This window comes from Hylobates moloch, unplaced genomic scaffold (assembly GCF_009828535.3).
Source record: "Hylobates moloch isolate HMO894 unplaced genomic scaffold, HMol_V3 SCAFFOLD_1, whole genome shotgun sequence".
Taxonomy (NCBI): domain Eukaryota; kingdom Metazoa; phylum Chordata; class Mammalia; order Primates; family Hylobatidae; genus Hylobates; species Hylobates moloch.
The window spans coordinates 54,766,137-54,784,634 of record NW_026652276.1 but is presented as its reverse complement, the minus strand read 5'-3'; the positions used below and the strand labels follow the sequence as shown (position 1 = coordinate 54,784,634).

The 18,498-nt window shown below is 36.3% G+C and overlaps 1 protein-coding gene across 3 annotated transcripts in view; it reads right to left on the bottom strand.

Annotated features, from left to right (window-relative positions):
* Window positions 1-18,498, bottom strand: part of TFPI (tissue factor pathway inhibitor) — an 87,338-nt gene that overhangs the window by 58,534 nt on the left and 10,306 nt on the right. The gene's annotated exons all lie outside the window — the stretch shown is intronic.

Below are 18,498 nucleotides of genomic sequence, written 5' to 3'. Positions count from 1 at the left end.
TTTTCAAGTCAAAGAAGACAGATAAGAATGATTGCTGAAATTCCAGCAAAAGAGAAATGTGAGTCTGTGAGAAAGATGACTAAAGAAAGGTGGGCTTAGAAAGGAGATAATTAGGTAGAAGAAATGCATAATTTGCTATTTTACTTTTTCTTTATAATATTAATATTAATATTTATGAGAGAATATGTGCAAGAGAGGTAAATGTTCTGTATTGAATCTACTGAGAGGACCCAAGAAAGGAAAGGAAAGAAAAAAGGAAGACCTTTGAGACTTTCACTTTTTATGAACTCGTCTATGAACTTCATGTGAACTATAATCCCCTTAATAGTCCTAACCTATAAGAAGTATGATGTGCATCTTAAGAAAACTGAGGTTCATAAAGGGAATATAACCTTTCCAAGTAGCATAAAACAGAGTAATATTTGCACTCATAACTCTGTGACTCCAGAATTCATGGACACTTCACCACACAAAGCTGCCTTCCCAAGAATTACTTTGTCTCCAGCATCATCTGGAAAGCATTCTGCCTCCAGTTGTCTTCATAATTATTCTGGTTTGCTCGGCCAGTAGCTCCTTTCTTTCTCCCTTCCTCCCTTCCTTTTTTTCTCCTTCCTCCCTCTTTCCCTCTCTCTTTCTCTAGCTCTTCCTTTCTTTTTTAAGTTCGTTTAGTGGTTAAGAAGAGGGGGTTTGTAGTAAGACTGTTTTAGGGGCTGAATTGTGTCCCCTTTCAAATTTATATGTTAAAGTTTTAACTCCCAGTACTTCAGAATTCAACTGTATTTGAAAACAAGGCCTCTACAGAGGTTACTAAGAATAAATGATGTCATTGTTGTTGAGTCCTAATCCAATATGACTGGTATCCTTATAAAAACAGGAGATTAGGACACATAGAGGAAAGATTGAACATCTATAAATCAAGGACAGAAGGCTCAGAAGAAACCAATCTTACTGATCACCTTAATCTCAAACTTATAGCCTCCAGGACCATGAAGAATAACAAACTATTCATTTTTAGCACTTTGTTATGGCAGCCCTAGCCAACTCAAACAGACTATAAACCTTCAAATATCAGTTCTGTAACTTACTAATTATATGAATTTGATACTATATTTACTTCCTATTTGTCTCTATTTACTTATCAATAAAATGAGTGTTTTACTAGAACCTACCACATAGTATTATGAGGATTAAATATAAAAGAATTAGAATAGTGACTAGCTTGATAATGTTAGCTATTATAATTTTTATAAGTAATCCTTGAAAACCTCTTGAGTACACTGTAGAAACAGAAGCTCAGTATTTATAGAGCTTATTCTGCATTGAAAATGTCATCTCAGACTTTTTGAAGGTTTAAAAATATAACTGAAAAATAGCACTGATTTGGAAAGAGTTTAGGGTCAAACCGAGAGACATTTCTGTTTGAATTTGGTTAAGCATGGGAGCTTAGAATTGAAAGACTACAAGTGGTAAGGTGAAGCAGTACAGGTCTCAATGTAAAAGCCATGTTCTAAAGATTCAGATCCATCGGAGCTAAAATGTTTTGGCAATTTGGCTTTGGTGGCCAGAAGAAAAAACCTCAAAACGAATAGTAACAGATATTGACAAAAATGAAATTTATGGGATGAAAAAAAAGAGCAAGAAGCTCACATAGAATTAAACAGAGTAATAGGATTAAATCATAATATTAAATTTCCAGTTCATCATTTTGGGAAAAGCACGATACAACTAGTAGGCAGTTATTGATCTGTTTTATCATTAGTTTTGGGGTATACACATTATTTTATCACCTTTAAGTGAATCTAGAAAAAAATTTATGGTGCTAACATGTATACTAAAAGCATGGTACTTATCTAAAGTTTCTAGTTCAGATTTTTCTCTCTTTATTACATATTGTTGAATTTTTTCTTTTTTATAGTTTTATTATTAATCTCTAAGCTCAATGAGTACTTTGCCATGTCTAAAAGAAGGAAATTTCATTTTAGCTGCTGATTTATGGTGTACCAGTGGAAGACAGGAGAGACAAAACCTGACAACCAGAAAAGAAAAAAAAAGAAATTGAAGAATCTTTCTAATTTTCTGCTCAGCAGTGGCTAATGTTGTTGTCCTCTTGTTGTTGATTACTTCCATCCACTCAATTTGGCTGATCTCCAGGGGGCCTACCCTTCTGTCCACTAAAACCTGGCAGCCTGGTTTTTTTTGTTTTTTTTGTTTTTTGATCTTTAACTGATGTGCTTTCATTTTGTTTTATTTTATTTTGATTGTTTTTCATTTTGGGTGAGTTTACAGCACACTAATACCAAAGAAAATGAATAAAGAAGAAAACATTAGAATAAAACTATGGTGGAGGAGAAGGGGGACAACAAACTCTACAGGAATTCTGATAGCTTTCTATTTCCTTTTTTTGAAGTTTACTTTTTGTAAGTAGTATTCCCAATTGTAAATCAACAAAATATTGACAATAACTATGATCTGCAAATGGATTTTTGTTAATAAACATTCTTTACTAGATTTCCAACTGTATTTCCCCAATGGAGAACTTGCATAATCTCAGGGAGAGGTTTGAGAGCCAGATTTTTCTCAGGAAAAGAGTAGTTCCTGAATAAATACATTGTGGGAATGCAAATGTTTGAGGAATTTCCCAGGGGAGGTTTAAGGCTGTGTAACTGCACATTGGCCACATACCAAATTCTAGTAAGTCAGCACAGAGCGTGCTTTATCTCTTTATTAACGTCCCTGTTGGGTCCCACATTTTTGGGATGTCGGGTCATCACTATAAAGATTGTTTTGGCATTAAGGTTCTTTATATATGACATAAAATTAAAAAGATAAAATTTTGTAAATTTGGCTGTATGGTGAATATATACCACATTTATTTAAAGCAATAATATTAGAACTGCAAAGATGTATCATTATAAAACATCATTTTTTATAACGATTTACTATTCTCACAGTGGTTTCTTATCTGTTAGACTACATATTGGCAACAATACTGTGCAAGTACGTTGAATAGTGCTATGCAGGTACGTTGAATTTATCTTAGAGCTACATAATATATTTTTCAGCATTATATGACTAGATGGCTAGTAAGTGACAAAGGCAGAACTAGAACCTGGACTACATTATCCCAGAGCACCCTGAAAATAAACAAAATATATGAAATAGAGGCCAAAGCCCAACCCAGGAAAATATAATAAATAAATATATTAATTAATTAAATTTGTCTATATTTATTTTTGATTCAGTGAGTTGCCTAAATATTTTCTATTTCTAAATTAAACTCTAAATTTCATTTATATTTATTATCATAAAGTACTTCTACATCACTCTATCCACATATATATAGGACTCTGAGTTTCAGCCCAAACCCTAATTAACCTCATTAAAGAAGGGCATAGGTCATAAAGCTTAGAAACCTGGAGAATTGCCTCTCACATCTGGGAATAGGGCACAGAAGTTCACCCAACAGTCAAACCCTGAATGAATGGATTAGTACAAGCCTAAACAAGAGAATGTCTAAAGAGATACTTGAAAATCTGTTAAGTATTATATTTATTTTCCTTTCAAACTTGAAAGGAAATACAAAGCATTTATATACCAGTTTTGTTTTTTTTTTAAATCTTGGCTAAAGAGTTGTAAGAGCCAACCCTGTTTTATTTCAGCCTCCTTTCAAATATGTCCTATAGTCAATTCAAATTATCTGGGATGAATTTTTATATGAAGATTAAGTCTGTTTAGATTTGCTCTGTAGATGCCATTTTATTACTATAGAACGTTAAATTACAGTTTGTCCTTCTAATTATAACAATCATAATGTAAATAGCAGTTTCCATTGTTGAATCTTTATTATTATTGCTCTTCTCATTTGTATCTCATACTCACCTTAAAAGAATGTTATCTTATGCTCATTTTATAAAGGTAAGAAACAATGGTTCAAAATAACAAAATAAATTGTCCATAAAACAGCAGTGTAACTATATTTGACCCTGAAGCAAATGCCTTTAATCACTGCTCTATGCTGTCAGATTTTTTAAGATAGTGTTGGTAAAAATAAGTTAGTAAAAATCATATTTAACACTGATGTATAGATTGAGTAGTGTGACTCCTTTTTATAAAAATGGTAAGAATTTGAAAAAGGCAGTAAAGATTTGATACAGGCAGTCACCATCTTATAATGGAGTCATATACCAAACTATGTTGGTAGGACCAGTTTTTTGGAACACTGAACATACAATATTATAAATGAAATTTATGTTGATAGTTAACTGGTAAAAACAAACGAACACAAATAAAAAGCCTCAATGCATAAGGATGAACTAGTCCAGATTTGAAGTTTGGTAAGAATACTGCATCAGACCCAGTTCAAGGTGGCTTTTCTTTGCTATCACTTCCAAACAGCCAAGTCTTAGAATGGATCTTCACCAGGTAAGAATACAATGATTCTGTGAGTGAAGCTCTCAGGAGCTATCTCAGTCTATTAGGGTTGCTGTAACAAAATATCACAGACTGTGTGGCTTAAACAACAGAAATTTGTATCTCACAGTTCTGGAGGCTAGAAAATCCAAGATCAAGGTGCTAGTCTAATCGTTCCTGGTGATTGCTGTCTCTTGGCTTGCCAATGGTGGCTGCTTTCTCACTATGTCCTCACATGGCCTTTCCTGTCCGGTGTGCACATGGAGAGAAAGAAAGAGATATCTCTTCTCTAAGGCCTTCTTTAAGGCCATCAATCCTATTGAATTAGGATTGAACATTTATTATCTCATTTACGTTAATTACCCCCAAAGCCTTACCTTCAAATACAGTCACATTGGGGGTTAGGTATCCAGCATTTTGGGGAAACACAATTCAGAGCAGGAACATTCCTAGTGTTTCAAGGAAGTGTCTCTAACTTGGTTGCAAGTTTGTCTCGGAAGTGGGGGTCACTGCCTTTCTATCAGTAGGCTGGAGCTGAAGATACATCAGACCTAGAGTGCACTTTCTAATGTGCAATTCAATTCTTTCCTTTCCGCATAGCTATAGACTTTGATTCTCTGTTTCTTGCGGCATTACTAACCTTTAGGCAGGACTGGTCATATCAATCACATTTCTATTGAAAATATAGCAATCGCCAACTTCTTATGTTGTACACTTTATGATAATCTGCCCAAACTATGGTGTTTGTTTATTCGTTTGTTTTTGGTTGTTTCTTAAGAGTGAAGAACTGGTCTGGGAAAGTGACTGTTTTCTAGAAGTGTTCTCCAATGAGAAAGTGTATTTTTTGCTCACAATAAGAAGGAAAGACTTGGCAGGGAAAACAGATCCTCACCGTCGGATTCCTTCTCTACCCTTATTTCTCAACTGTAATTGCAAATCACATGTAAGAGAGCAGAAGGCACTGCCCTGGAGGTCAATTCTTGTAACCTGAAATTGAGTAATATATTTGTTTTCTGATTCAGTTAGTTGTGCAGACTAACTACGAAAGTACCCAGAAGGCTTGTTTTGAAATTGGAGATCTTGTTCAAAATTGTGCATAATAAAATTCATATACTAAACATTCTAAGGGCCCTAATCTAAATGTGTAATATTTACCACAAGATTTTAGGAAAATGATCAGTTATTATCACAAATATGAAAAAAGGTGGAAATACATTCCCAATGGCAGCAGAGAGAAAACCTGGTAAATCCTACCCATATTGTCAACATTATCTCTTCACTTTTGGCATCGTCCTCTGACTTAATCACATGAATGGAATGGAAATATTGCTTCTATATAAAATCTCTACTCAAGTGGTGTGTTTCAAAGCGTAAAATAGCTTGATGGTTATGTTCTCTTCCTTCCTATGCTTTTTAAATCACTGTACCTCTTCCTGTGTTACACATTATATATTTATTTGCTTACTCTGTCTTTTCTCTCAAATGTAAGCTCTTTAAATATGGGAATCATGTTTGTTCTTTCTGGTACCTGCTGGAACTCAATGGGTATTTGTGAAATAAATCTTTTATGAATTAAAAATTCAGTAAAAATTGTTTTTTTTTTAGTTTTTTTACAGAACGTAAAAGGTCACTGGAGAAATTTAAAACAAATATATAAGCTAAAATTACTTTAAATGGTATGAATAAAAGTGAATATAATGGGTAATGGGCCTTGAGTATAAACTAACCCTTTATTAGAGAAGACAATTATTACTTAATCATTTTTCCTTTCTTCCACCTTTGTTTCTCACAAAACGTGTCCATATTCTGTACTCATAAAATATATTCTCAAAACTCCTATTAAATGGACAGTAATGGAGTCACAGCAGCATCCGGCCACAACTGACTTGCCAAGGAGTTAATACCTTTACAGACTCGGGCTAAGGTGTGTGGTATAGAGTTCTACAGAGGGCCAGTACTAGAGAGGATGCTACAGTAAACTTAGTTGTTTATATTTTAGTTTCTGGCTTAGCTCATGACTGTAGAGTCTCTAATATACTCTATATTCTACAAAAGAATTCCAAATTATGCTTTCAAGGTCTTATTATATGTTTATTGTGTCTGAATAAATTCAGTCCGACCATGAATCATTAAAATGTGATGTATTTTATCAGCACCTTATTGACGTAATAATTAGTTTCTTTTTACAGTTATTACAAGTGTCAATAACAGAAAAATATTCACAGAAATTTTTCTGGTTTTTTTGCAACCATTTGATTATAAATTTTCATATCAATTTTTCTATTGAAAAATATCGACAGCATATTCCTCTTTTGATATGATTTATATGACCATGATAAGCTTACAAGTTCTATGCCAACCAAAAATTTTATTTTTCCTCATCTCTGCAATGGGAAAAATTAAAAAACGTTTACCAATGCAATCACCTAGAAATTGACCATTTTATGTTTGATGCCATTTACAAAAATAGTTTATTTTTCATGTAAGTGATACATTGACATGTCTAAAGACAGCATTCTATTTGATATTATTAAAATTGTATTCATTATAGTTAAATAAAATTTTGCTATGACCTTTTATAATACACTTAAATACTTTCTTCCAAAGGTAGAAAGGATTGAGAAATGAAGATTTCTTACCAATTGCTTTTATTTAAATTTTGTTTTCAAAATTGGAGTATTCTATTTATTTTTAGCTACATATTTAACTGTTCTATTCTTTTAGTATTTAAAATGTTAAAACTGTCTTTTTAGATTGGAAAAGTGATACATGTATATTTTTCCAAATCATAAAACATAAAGCAGAATAAAGAAAATACAGAATAACCATCAATCTACCTATTCAGAAACAATCTCTGGTTGTATATGATTTCTTATGCATGTTAATATGTATAAGTGTGTGTATACGTGTGATTATATTTATATGAGCATATGTGAATGATCATTGCACATATATTGTTTGGTAACCTCCTTTGTCATTGAAAGAGATAATATTGATAACTTTTGAGTTGCAGGCAAGATGGCTGAATAGAAACAGCTCTGGTCTGCAGCTTCCAGTGAGATCAATGCAGAAGGTGCGTGATTTCTGCATTTCCAACTGAGGTACCCAGCACATCTCATTGGGACTGGTTAGACAGTGGGTGTAGCCCATGGAGGGTAAGCCGAAGCAGGGTGCCGTGTTGCCTCACCTGGGAAGCACAAGGGGTCAGAGAACTCCCTCCCCTAGCCAAGGGAAGCCGTGAGGGACTGTGCCATGAGGAACAGTGCATTCTGGCCCAGATACGATGCTTTCCCCATGGCCTTTGCAACCCGCAGACCAGGAGATTCCATCGCGTGCTTACGCCATTGGGGCCCTGGGTTTCAAGAACAAAACTGGACAGCCTTTGGGCAGTCACCTAGCAAGCTGCGGGAGTTTTTTTTTCATACCCCAGTGGCGTCTGGAATGCCAGTGAGACAGAACCGTCATCCCCTGGAAAGCGGCCTTAAGCCAGGGAGGCAAGTGGTCTAGCTGAGTGGATCGCAGCCCCATGGAGCCCAGCAAGCTAAGATCCACTGGTTTGAAATTGTTGCTCCCAGCACAGCAGTCTTAAGTCGACCTGGGATGCTCTGGCTTGGTCGGGGGAGGGGCATCCGCCATTACAGAGGCTTGAGTAGCCGGTTTTCCCCTCCCAGTGTAAACAAAGCCCCAGGGAAGTTCTAACTGGGTGGAGCCCAACACAGATCCTCAAACCCACTGTAGCCAGACTGCCTCTCTAGATTTTTCCTCTCTGGGCAGGGCATCCCAGAAAGAAAAACAGCAGCCCCAGTCAGGGGCTTATAGATCAAACTCCCATCTCCCTGGGACAGAGCACCTGGGGAAGGGGTGGATGTGGGCACAGCTTCAGCAGACTTAAACATTTGTGCCTGCTGGCTATGGAGAGAGCAGCAGATATCCCAGCACAGTGTTCGAGCTCTGCTAAGAGACAGACTGCCTCTTCAAGTGGGTTCCTGACCCCCGTGCCTCCTGACTGGGAGACACCTCCCAGCAAAGGTCAACAGACACCTCATACAGGAGAGCTCCAACTGGCATATGGTGGATTCCCCTCTGGGATGGGGCTTCCAGAGGAAGGAATAGGCAGCAATCTTAGCTGTTCTACAGCCTCCACTGGTGATACCCAGGCAAACAGGGTCTGGAGTGGACCTCAAGCAAACTCCAGCAGACCTGCAGCAGAGGGACCTGACTGTTAAAAGGAAAACTAACAAACAGAAAGGAATAGCATTAACATCAACAAAGAGAACATCCACACAGAAACCCCAGAAACCTCATATGAAGGTCACCAACATCAAAGACCAAAGGTACATAAATCCAGAAAGATGAGGAAAAACCAGCACAAAAAGGCTGGAAATTCCAAAAACCAGAACATCTCTTCTCCGCCAAAGGATCACAACTCCTTGCCAGCAAGGGAACAAAACTTGATGAAGAATGAGTTTGATGAATTGACAGAAGTGGTTTCAGAAGGTGGGTAATAACAAACTCCTCCAAGCTAAGGGAGCATGTTCTAACCCAATGCAAGGAAGCTAAGAACCTTGAAAAAAGTTTAGAGAAATTGCTAACTAGAATAACCAGTTTAGAGAAGAACATAAATGACCTGATGGAACTGAAAAACACAGCATGAGAACTTTGTGAAGCATACACAAGTATCAACAGCTGAATCAATCTAGCAGAAGAAAGGATATCAGAGATTGAAGATCAACTTAAGGAAATAAAGCATGAAGACAAAATTAGAGAAAAAAGAATGAAAAGGAATGAACAAAGCCTCCAAGAAATATGAGACTATATGAAAAGACCAAACTCACATTTGATTGGTGTACCTGAAGGTGACAGGGAGAATGGAAAGAAGTTGGAAAACGCTCTTCAGGATATTATCCAGGAGAACTTCCCCAACCTAGCAAGACAGGCCAACATTCAAATTCAAGAAATACAGAGAACACCACAAAGATACTCCTCGAGAAGAGCAATCCAAAAACACATAATCATCAGATTCAACAAGGTTGAAATAAAGGAAAAAATGTTAAGGGCAACCAGAGAGAAAGGTTGGGTTTCCCATAAAGGGAAGCCCATCAGATTAACAGTGGATCTCCTCTGCAGAAACTCTACAAGCCAGAAGAGAGTGGGAGCCAATATTCCACATTCTTAAAGAAAATAATTTTCAAGCCAGAATTTCACATCAAGCAAAACTAAGCTTCATAAGTGAAGGATAAATAAAATATTTTACAGACAAGCAAATGCTGAGAGATTTTGTCACCACCAGGCCTGCCTTAAAAGAGCTCCTGAAGGAGGCACTAAATATGGAAAGAAACAATCGGTACCGGCCACTACAAAAACATACCGGATTGTAAAGACCATCGACATTATGAAAAAACTGCATCAACTAACAGGCAAAATAACCAGCTAGCATCATAATGACAGGATCAAATTCATACATAGCAATATTAACCTTAAATGTAAATGGGTTAAATGCCCCAGTTAAAAGACATAGACTGGCAAATTAGATAAAGAGTCAAAACCCATTGGTGTGCTGTATTCAGGAGACCCATGTCACATGTAAAAACACACATTGACTCAAAATAAAGGGATAGAGGAATATTGACCAAGCAAATGGAAAGAAAATAAATAAATAAATAAATAAATAAATAAATAAATAAATAAATAAAATTAGGGGTTGCAATGCTAGCCACTGATAAAACAGACTTTAAAGCAACAAAGATCGAAAGAGCCAAAGATGGGCATTACGTAATGGTAAAGGAATCAATGCAACAAGAAGAGCTAACGATCCTAAATACATATGCACCAAATACAGGAGCACTCAGATTCATAAAGCAAGTTATTAGAGACCTATAAAGAGATTTAGACTCCCACACAATAATAGTGCGAGACTTTAACACCCCACTGTCAATATTAGACAGATCAATGAGACAGAAAGTTAAAAAGGATATCCAGGAGCTGAACTCAGCTCTGCAACAAGCAGACCTAATAGACATCTACAGAACTCTGAACCCCAAATCAACAGAATATATATTCTTCTCAGCACCACATCACACTTATTCTAAAATTGACCGCATAATTGGAAGCAAAATACTCCTCAGCAAATGCAAAAGAACAGAAATCATAACAGTCTCTCAGACCACAATGCAATCAAATTAGAACTCAGGATTAAGAAACTCACTCAAAACCGCTCAACTACATGGAAACTGATCAACCAGCTCCTGAAGGACTACTGGGTAAATAACAAAATTAAGGCAGAAATAAATAAGTTATTTGAAACCAATGAGAACAAAGACACAACATACCAAAATTTCTGGGACACAGCTAAAGCAATGTTTAGAGGGAAATTTATAGCACTAAATGCCCACAGGAGGAAGTGAGAAAGATCTAAAGTTGACAACCAAACATTGCAATTAAAAGAACTAGAGAAGCCAGAGCAAACAAATTGAAAAGCTAACAGAAGACAAGAAATAACTAAGATCAGAGCAGAAATGAGGTAGATAGAGACAGGAAAAACTCTTCAAAAAATAACTGAATCCAGGAGCTGGTTTTTTTTAAAAGATTAACAAAATAGACAGATCGTTAGCCAGACTAAAGAAGAAGAAAAGAGAGAAGAATCAAATAGACACAATACAAAATGATAAAGTGGATATCACAACTGATCCCACAGAAATACAAACTACCATCAGAGAATACTATAAAAACTCTAAGCAAATAAACTAGAAAATCTAAAAGAAATGGATAAATTCCTGGACACATAAACCTCCCAAGACTAAACCAGGAAGAAATCGAATGCCTGAAGAGACCAATAACAAGTCCTGAAATTGAGGCAGTAATCAATAGACTACCAACCAAAAAAAGCCTAAGACCAAAGAAATTCACAGCCGAATTCTACCAGAGGTACAAAGAGTAGCTGGTACTATTCCTTCTGAAACTATTCCAAACAATAGGAAAAGAGGGACTCCTCCCTAACTCATTTTATGAGGCCAGCATCATCCTGATACCAAAACCTGGCAGAGACACATGCACAAAAAGAAAAATTCAGGCCAATATCCCTGATGAATATCGATGCAAAAATCCTCAATAAAATACTGGCAAACTGAATCCGGCAGCACATCAAAAAGCTTATCCCCCACTGTTAAGTTGGCTTCATCCCTGGGATGCAAGGCTGGTTCAACATACACAAATCAATAAACTTAATCCATCACATAAACAGAATCAATGACAAAAACCACATGATTATCTCAATACATGCAGAAAAGGCCTTTGATAAAATTCAACATGGCTTTATGCTAAAAACTCTCAATAAACTTGGTATTGATGGAATGTACCTCAAAATAATGAGAGCTATTTATGACAAACTCACAGCCAATATCATACTGAATGGGCAAAAGCTAGACATATTCCCTTTGAAAACTGGCACAAGACAAGGATGCCCTCTCTCACCACTCCTACTCAACATAGTATTGGAAGTTCTGGCCAGGGCAATCAGGCAAGAGAAAGAAATAAAGGGTATTCAAATAGGAAAAGAGGAAGTCAAATTTTCTCTGTTTGCAGATGACATGATTATATATTTAGAAAACACCATCGTCTCAGTCCAAAATCTCCTTAAGCTGAAAAGCAACTTCAGCAAAGTCTCAGGATATAAAATCAATGTGAAAAAACCACAAGAATTCCTGTACACCAATAACAGACAGACAGCCAAATCAATGAGTAAATTCCCATTCACAGTTGCTACAGAGAATAAAAGACCTAGGAATACAATTCACAAGAGATGCGAAGGACCTCTTTAAGGAGATCTACAAACTAATATCCAGAATCTACAATGAACTCAAACAAATTTACAGGAAAAAAACAAACAACCCCATCAAAAAGTGGGCAAAGGATATGAACAGACACTTCTCAAAAGAAGACATTTATGCCATCAACAAACATATGAAAAAAAGCTCATTATCACTGGTCATTAGAGAAATGCAAATCAAATCCACAGTGAGATACCATCTCACACCCATTAGAATAGCAATCATTAAAAAGCCAAGAAACAACAGATGCTGGAGAGGACGTGGAGTAATAGGAATGCTTTTGCACTGTTGGTGGGAGTGTAAATTAATTCAACCACTGTGAAAGACAATGTGGCGGTTCCTCAAGTATCTAGAACCAAAAATACCACTTGACTCAGCAATCCTATTACTGGGTATACACCCAAGGGATTATAAATCATTCTACTATAAAGACATATGCACAAGTATGTTTATTGCAGCACTATTCACAGTAGCAAAGACTTGGAACCAACCCAAATGCCTGACAATGATTGACTGGATAAAGAAAATGTGGTAGATATACACCATGGAATACTATGTACAGCCAGAAAAAAAGAATGTGTTCATGTCCTTTGCAGGGAAATGGATGAAGCTGGAAACCATCATTCTCAGCAAACTAACACAGGAACAGAAAACCAAACAATGCATGTTCTCTCTCTTAAGTGGGAGTTGAACAATGAGAACACATGGACACAAGGAGGAAAACATCACACACCCTGGCCTGTCAGGGGTTCATGGGACTAGGGGAGGGATAGCATTAGGAGAAATACCTAATGTAGATGATGGGTTGATGGGTGCAGCAAACCACCATGGCACTTGTATACCTATGTGACAAACCTGCATGTTCTGCACATGTACCCCAGAACTTAAAGTAAAATGAAAAAATTAATAACTTTCCAAACTGACTTGCATAACCTCATTTAATGGCTGCATAATAGTTTTTGGATATTTAAAAATTTATGTAACCATTCTCATAATTTTGGGCAATATCTATTTTTGCAATTATTAATATTCATGCAAAAGTGTGTTTGTAGTCTAATATTTCAAAACTTTGAAAGTTACTTATTTATGGTAAATTCACAGGAGAAGAATTATTGGGTCTAATATTTAAACATTTGAATAATATTAATATATATTGAAAATTGTCATTCAGAGATATAGTATCAACATACACTTTTTTTATGAGCATATGAAAGTATTTATTTGTACCTTTGCCTAAATGGAGTGTGTGTGTGTGTGTGTGTGTGTGTGTGTATGTGTATGTTCTTTCAAACTTTATCAATTGCTCATTTAGATTTCAGTAAATATTAAGTGGCTGCTACTGTGGACAGTATAATGTTTGTGAGTACATTAGAGAAATATTTTACAGAGTGTGAGAATGCAAAGTAAGGACCAGTGATAATAAAGTTCTAGGTGTGCCCTTGTACACTCTTTTTTTTCTTTCAAAATAAGAATTAAAACAAAATGAGATGGAGCAAATAAATATATTGATGTTATTTTATATGTAGGACAAGGTAGTGTGAAAAAATGAGATGGATAGAATGGACATAGGAAAGGCATAAAAAAAGATCTAAGTTTACCAACTTTTTAATGGAAAAACACACTAACCATCTATAAGATTCAGTTTTCCATTTGTTAAATGAGGCTGTTAAGCCTATTTGTGTTTATGATGAGTGAAGATAATGTGTAAATAACACAGCAGATAGTGTGTAACCTTAGTGCATTTTCCCCAGCAAAATTTAATCCACGATTGGAAACTCCAACATCTGTGATTTTTTTCCAGAAGTAGAAAATGCCTTCAGATAAAGTTTGATGAAAGTAGATAGAGAGCTAGAAAAAAAATTCGTCCATTTGTTTTCAAAAGGCTAGATGTGACTTATTCCAAATTAGACAACAACAAAAAAGAAATGGTGGAGGGGAGGAGGGATTGTTAATGTGAAAGCAGTGGCTAGTTTATCCTCAAACTGAATAAATCTGTTTTGTATTCAACATGCTTATTCAGAGAATTCCTGACATCTTTAACATCACAACCACCACCCATTACGTCATCATCTTTTTTTTTTTTTTTTTTTTTTTTGAGACGGAGCGTTGTTCTGTCACCAGGCTAGAGTGCAGTGGCTCGATCTCGGCTCACTGCAACTTCCGCCTCCCGGGTTCAAGCGGTTCTTCTGCCTCAGCCTCCCGAGTAGCTGGGACTACAGGCGCCCACCACAACGCCTGGCTAATTTTTTTTGTTGTATTTTAGTAGAGAAGGGGTTTCACCGTGTGGCCCAGGCTTGTATCAAACTCCTGAGCTCAGGCAATCCGCCTGCCTTGGCCTCCCAAAGTGCTAGGATTATAGGCTTGAGTCACCGCGCCTGGCCACATCATCCTCATTTATAACCCTTAACTATTTGAGCTTGATCCTAAACAGAAAGAGTAAGATCCTTACCTCGCTGCAAAAAATTGCAAAATAAGATGGAAAAAACATAGTGTGTCACTAAATCATATACTATGATCAAAATCACAGAAGCCCCACTGCATATTCAGTATAGGGGGATTAATGCTGTTAATAATATTACAGCTGTGAACTGGAAGGAAATAGTATTTTGAAGATAGATCCTTGGTAAAGTGAAATATCAAAAAGTTCTGAAAACTTGGAAAGAAAGCTTGATAAATTGGGACCAGGAATGAGCAAATTCTGAGAGAAATTTTATAGATGTAAGTCATATAAAGGGATGACTTCTTTTATGTAATAAATTTTCTTAAAAGAAAATAATAAACCGGCCAGGCGGGGTGGCTCACGCTTGTAATCCCAACACTTTGGGAGGCCGAAGTGGGCGGATCACTTGAGGTTAGCAGTTCCGAGACCAGCTTGGCCAATGTGGTGAAACCCCATCTTTACTAAAAATACAAAAACTAGCCTCGTGTGGTTATGTGCACCTGTAGTCTCAGCTACTTGGGAGCTGAGGCAGGAGAATAATTTGATCCCAGGAGGTGGAGGTTGTAGTGAGCTGAGATTGTGTCACTGCACTCCAGCCTGGGTGACAGAGTGAGACTCCATGTCAAAAAAAAAAAAAGAAAAAAGAAAAAAAAAGAAAATAATAAACCTTTAATTAAAAAGGCAACTTAAGAGATAGGATTAAATAATGACAGATCATTCAAGATGCTTCAGATTCTGAAGCACAAGTGACCACAAGCAATATATTATGTAAAAATATTCAGACACATTTTCATATATCTTCTCCATATTTCATAACATCACAAATACTTACCACACACACTCAAAAACTGTAAGACATAGAACTAAAAAGTTATCCTAACATGTGTACTTGAAAGTTTTCACAGAGCAATTTGAAGTACATTCTGGAATATCAGAAAGCCAGAAGTTTGGGGATAAGAATTATCTATGATTTGAGATGCAATATTGAAAATAGTGGTCTAATTTTTGAGAAAATTCAAAAGTAAATTCAAGAGACTTTTATGATTAAAATGATAAGGCAAGTGAGGAAGAGAGAGGAATCAAGGCCACCTACAGTGAGCGTCTGACTTTAGCAAAGGAGTCAATTGATGGTTCCTGGCACTGACTTGGCAGCCTGAAATAAAAAAAGCACGTAGCCCTAGGAAGGTGATTAATTCAAGGTGACGCAGTTTGAGTTTGAAGGATTTGTGAAACCTCCAGTGGAACTATGAAATAAAAAGCCCCATATGTAGATATGGAGCTCATAATAGAGGTCTCTGCTGGAGACAAAAAGGTGAGAATCAGGAGATAAACGATCATTGTTCCGTGGGGTGAATGAGATCTATTTGTTTAAGAAGTATATATAGTATTTGATGTGAAGCAAGCACTCACCTGAACGCTTTTACAAATATTAACTCATGTAATCCTCATATGACTATGAGGTGACTGTGAAGACTGGGAAGGAATATCCTAGAAGTGAACTCTGAACAACCAGGAGAAAAACAAGTATGAGAAAACTGAGAGGAAATGACCAGCAAAGCAGGAGAAAACTTGGGAAGCTGCAGCTACACAAACACTAGAGGAAGTGAGGATTTCCAGAAATTGTCATGAGTGAACAATGTCTAACGCACAGAGTGTTCCAGAGGGCAAGGGGTAAACACATGCACGGGATTTAATGACAATGGCATCACAAGTAACCTCGTAAAATATTTTAGCCTGAGGGGGCAGCAGCAAGTGAGATGGGGTAGGAACAGGAACAGAGGCTATGAAAACAGAAATTTAGGATGTTATTTTATAAATCTGTGCTGAAAAGTAACAGAATTTGAAGGGAAAAATTTTATGAAGGTTATAGTTGTATATGGTTAAAAAGGGACAGTTAAAAGCTGTAAGAAAAGTAAAATAAATAGCAGATGCGATCCCAGGCACAGGTGAAAAGAGTTTAACTGTGGGCTGAAGAAAAGATGTATTTTCCATTAAAATGATAGGTTTTCTTGGTGGGGGATACAAATACATTTTCAAAGTGTGTGTAATGAATGTGTGTGTGTGTATGTGTGTGTGTGTGTGTGTGTGTGTGTTTTGCCGGGGGAAACAAAGAAACAGAAACAGAGAGATGAGAAAGTTGCTGAAGAGCAGATAGGAAGATGAAAATTTTCTTGCTGTGATTAAATTTTGTGTATGAGAAAGAGATTGAGATTGTCTTTCAGAATGACAAGAAGTAGTAGACTTTTAAAAATGTGAAGGTTTGATGTTTTCTCTAGGTAAAATAAAATGGAGCATTAATAATTTAGCATTAAAAGATTTCTGGGGCTGGACGCTGTGGCTCACGCCTGTAATCCAAGCACTTTGGGAGGCCAAGGCAGCTGGTCACGAAGTCAGGAGTTTGAGACCAGCCTGACCAACATGGTGAAACCCTGTCTCTACTAAAAATACAAAAATTAGCTGGATGTGGTGGCGTGTGCCTGTAAACCCAGCTACTCAGGAGGCTGAGGCAGGAGAATCGCTTGAACCCGGGAGATGGAGGCTGCAGTGAGCTGAGATTGCACCACTGCACTCCAGCCTGGGTGACAGGGTGAGACTTAGTCTCAAAAAAAAAAAAAATCTAGGCTGCTGGAATCTCAACTATAAATTAATAGTAACTTCTGCTGCCTTAAAAATTCAGCATTTCTCCCCTCCAGATACAGGAATTTAATATTTGAATGATTATATTTGGATTTTATTAACTGGACAGAGATAAAGAACAAAAGAAGCAAGACTTTGAAAGGTGTTAATAAGAGGAAATATATAAATGGTTTAAATGGTTTATTACTTAATCATCAACTAATCATTTTTTCTACCTGTGTTCTTTCAATGTTTAGAAATGTAGATAATACTTCAAATTAGTAATATCACACTTGGGAATTAAAAATATTAAAATGGCTATGTGAACGTTCATGTTTATTTTACTAGAGAAAATAAAATTTCATTTTAAACAATGTAGGTTTCCAACATAATGAAAGTTATTAGATATGGTGGCACATCCATCTACCGAATTTAATATACACTAAGTAAAACTGGCAGTGATAATGACTAGAAGATAATTGGGAATAATCCACATGATATGAATTTGAAATGCTGTACACAAAAATAGATGCATAATTTAAGATCAACCAAGTCAAAATTGGTGTTCAAGGAGAAAAAGATGGTTTGGTAACAGAAAATACTTTAGGTCAATGAGATTATGAATTCATTTTCATAATTTCTCTTCTACTTAAAAAAAGTTTAGTCATCTGGTTTGTTTGCTCATGAAACATTCTCTGCTACATTAGAGAGTGAGAAGACTCTTTAATATGTTCATAAATCCAGCTCTCAGAGAAGCTTAGCCTACACCCACCTAAGGAATAAATGACCATTAACCCACATTAATCATGGTGATTCCATTGACGTTATAGTGTTTGGTTCAGATATTTCTATGTGAACTCCGGCTAACAAGTTGAGAGGGGATGTAGCTGCATGGTTGGGGATGGGGTGATTTTGAAAATTCTCCTTGCTGTGAATGCAGCTATTAAGGAAGAACCACAAAGTATCTCCTCCTTCTATTTGTCCTGTCTGTGACACTTGTTACTGAAGCTGCTATCTTGTAACATTGAGGCAGACAAACTAAAAATAAAATTTATCTGCTGTGAGTGATGGAAATAAAAATATAGGAAAAACCTGCTTCCTTGTTGAAGGAACCAGTCTTGAAGCAGCTTACCTCTGTATTTTGTATAATGCGGGCTAATAAATTTAAGCTAATTATTTATGCTACCTGTGCTGTGATGTTTTCCT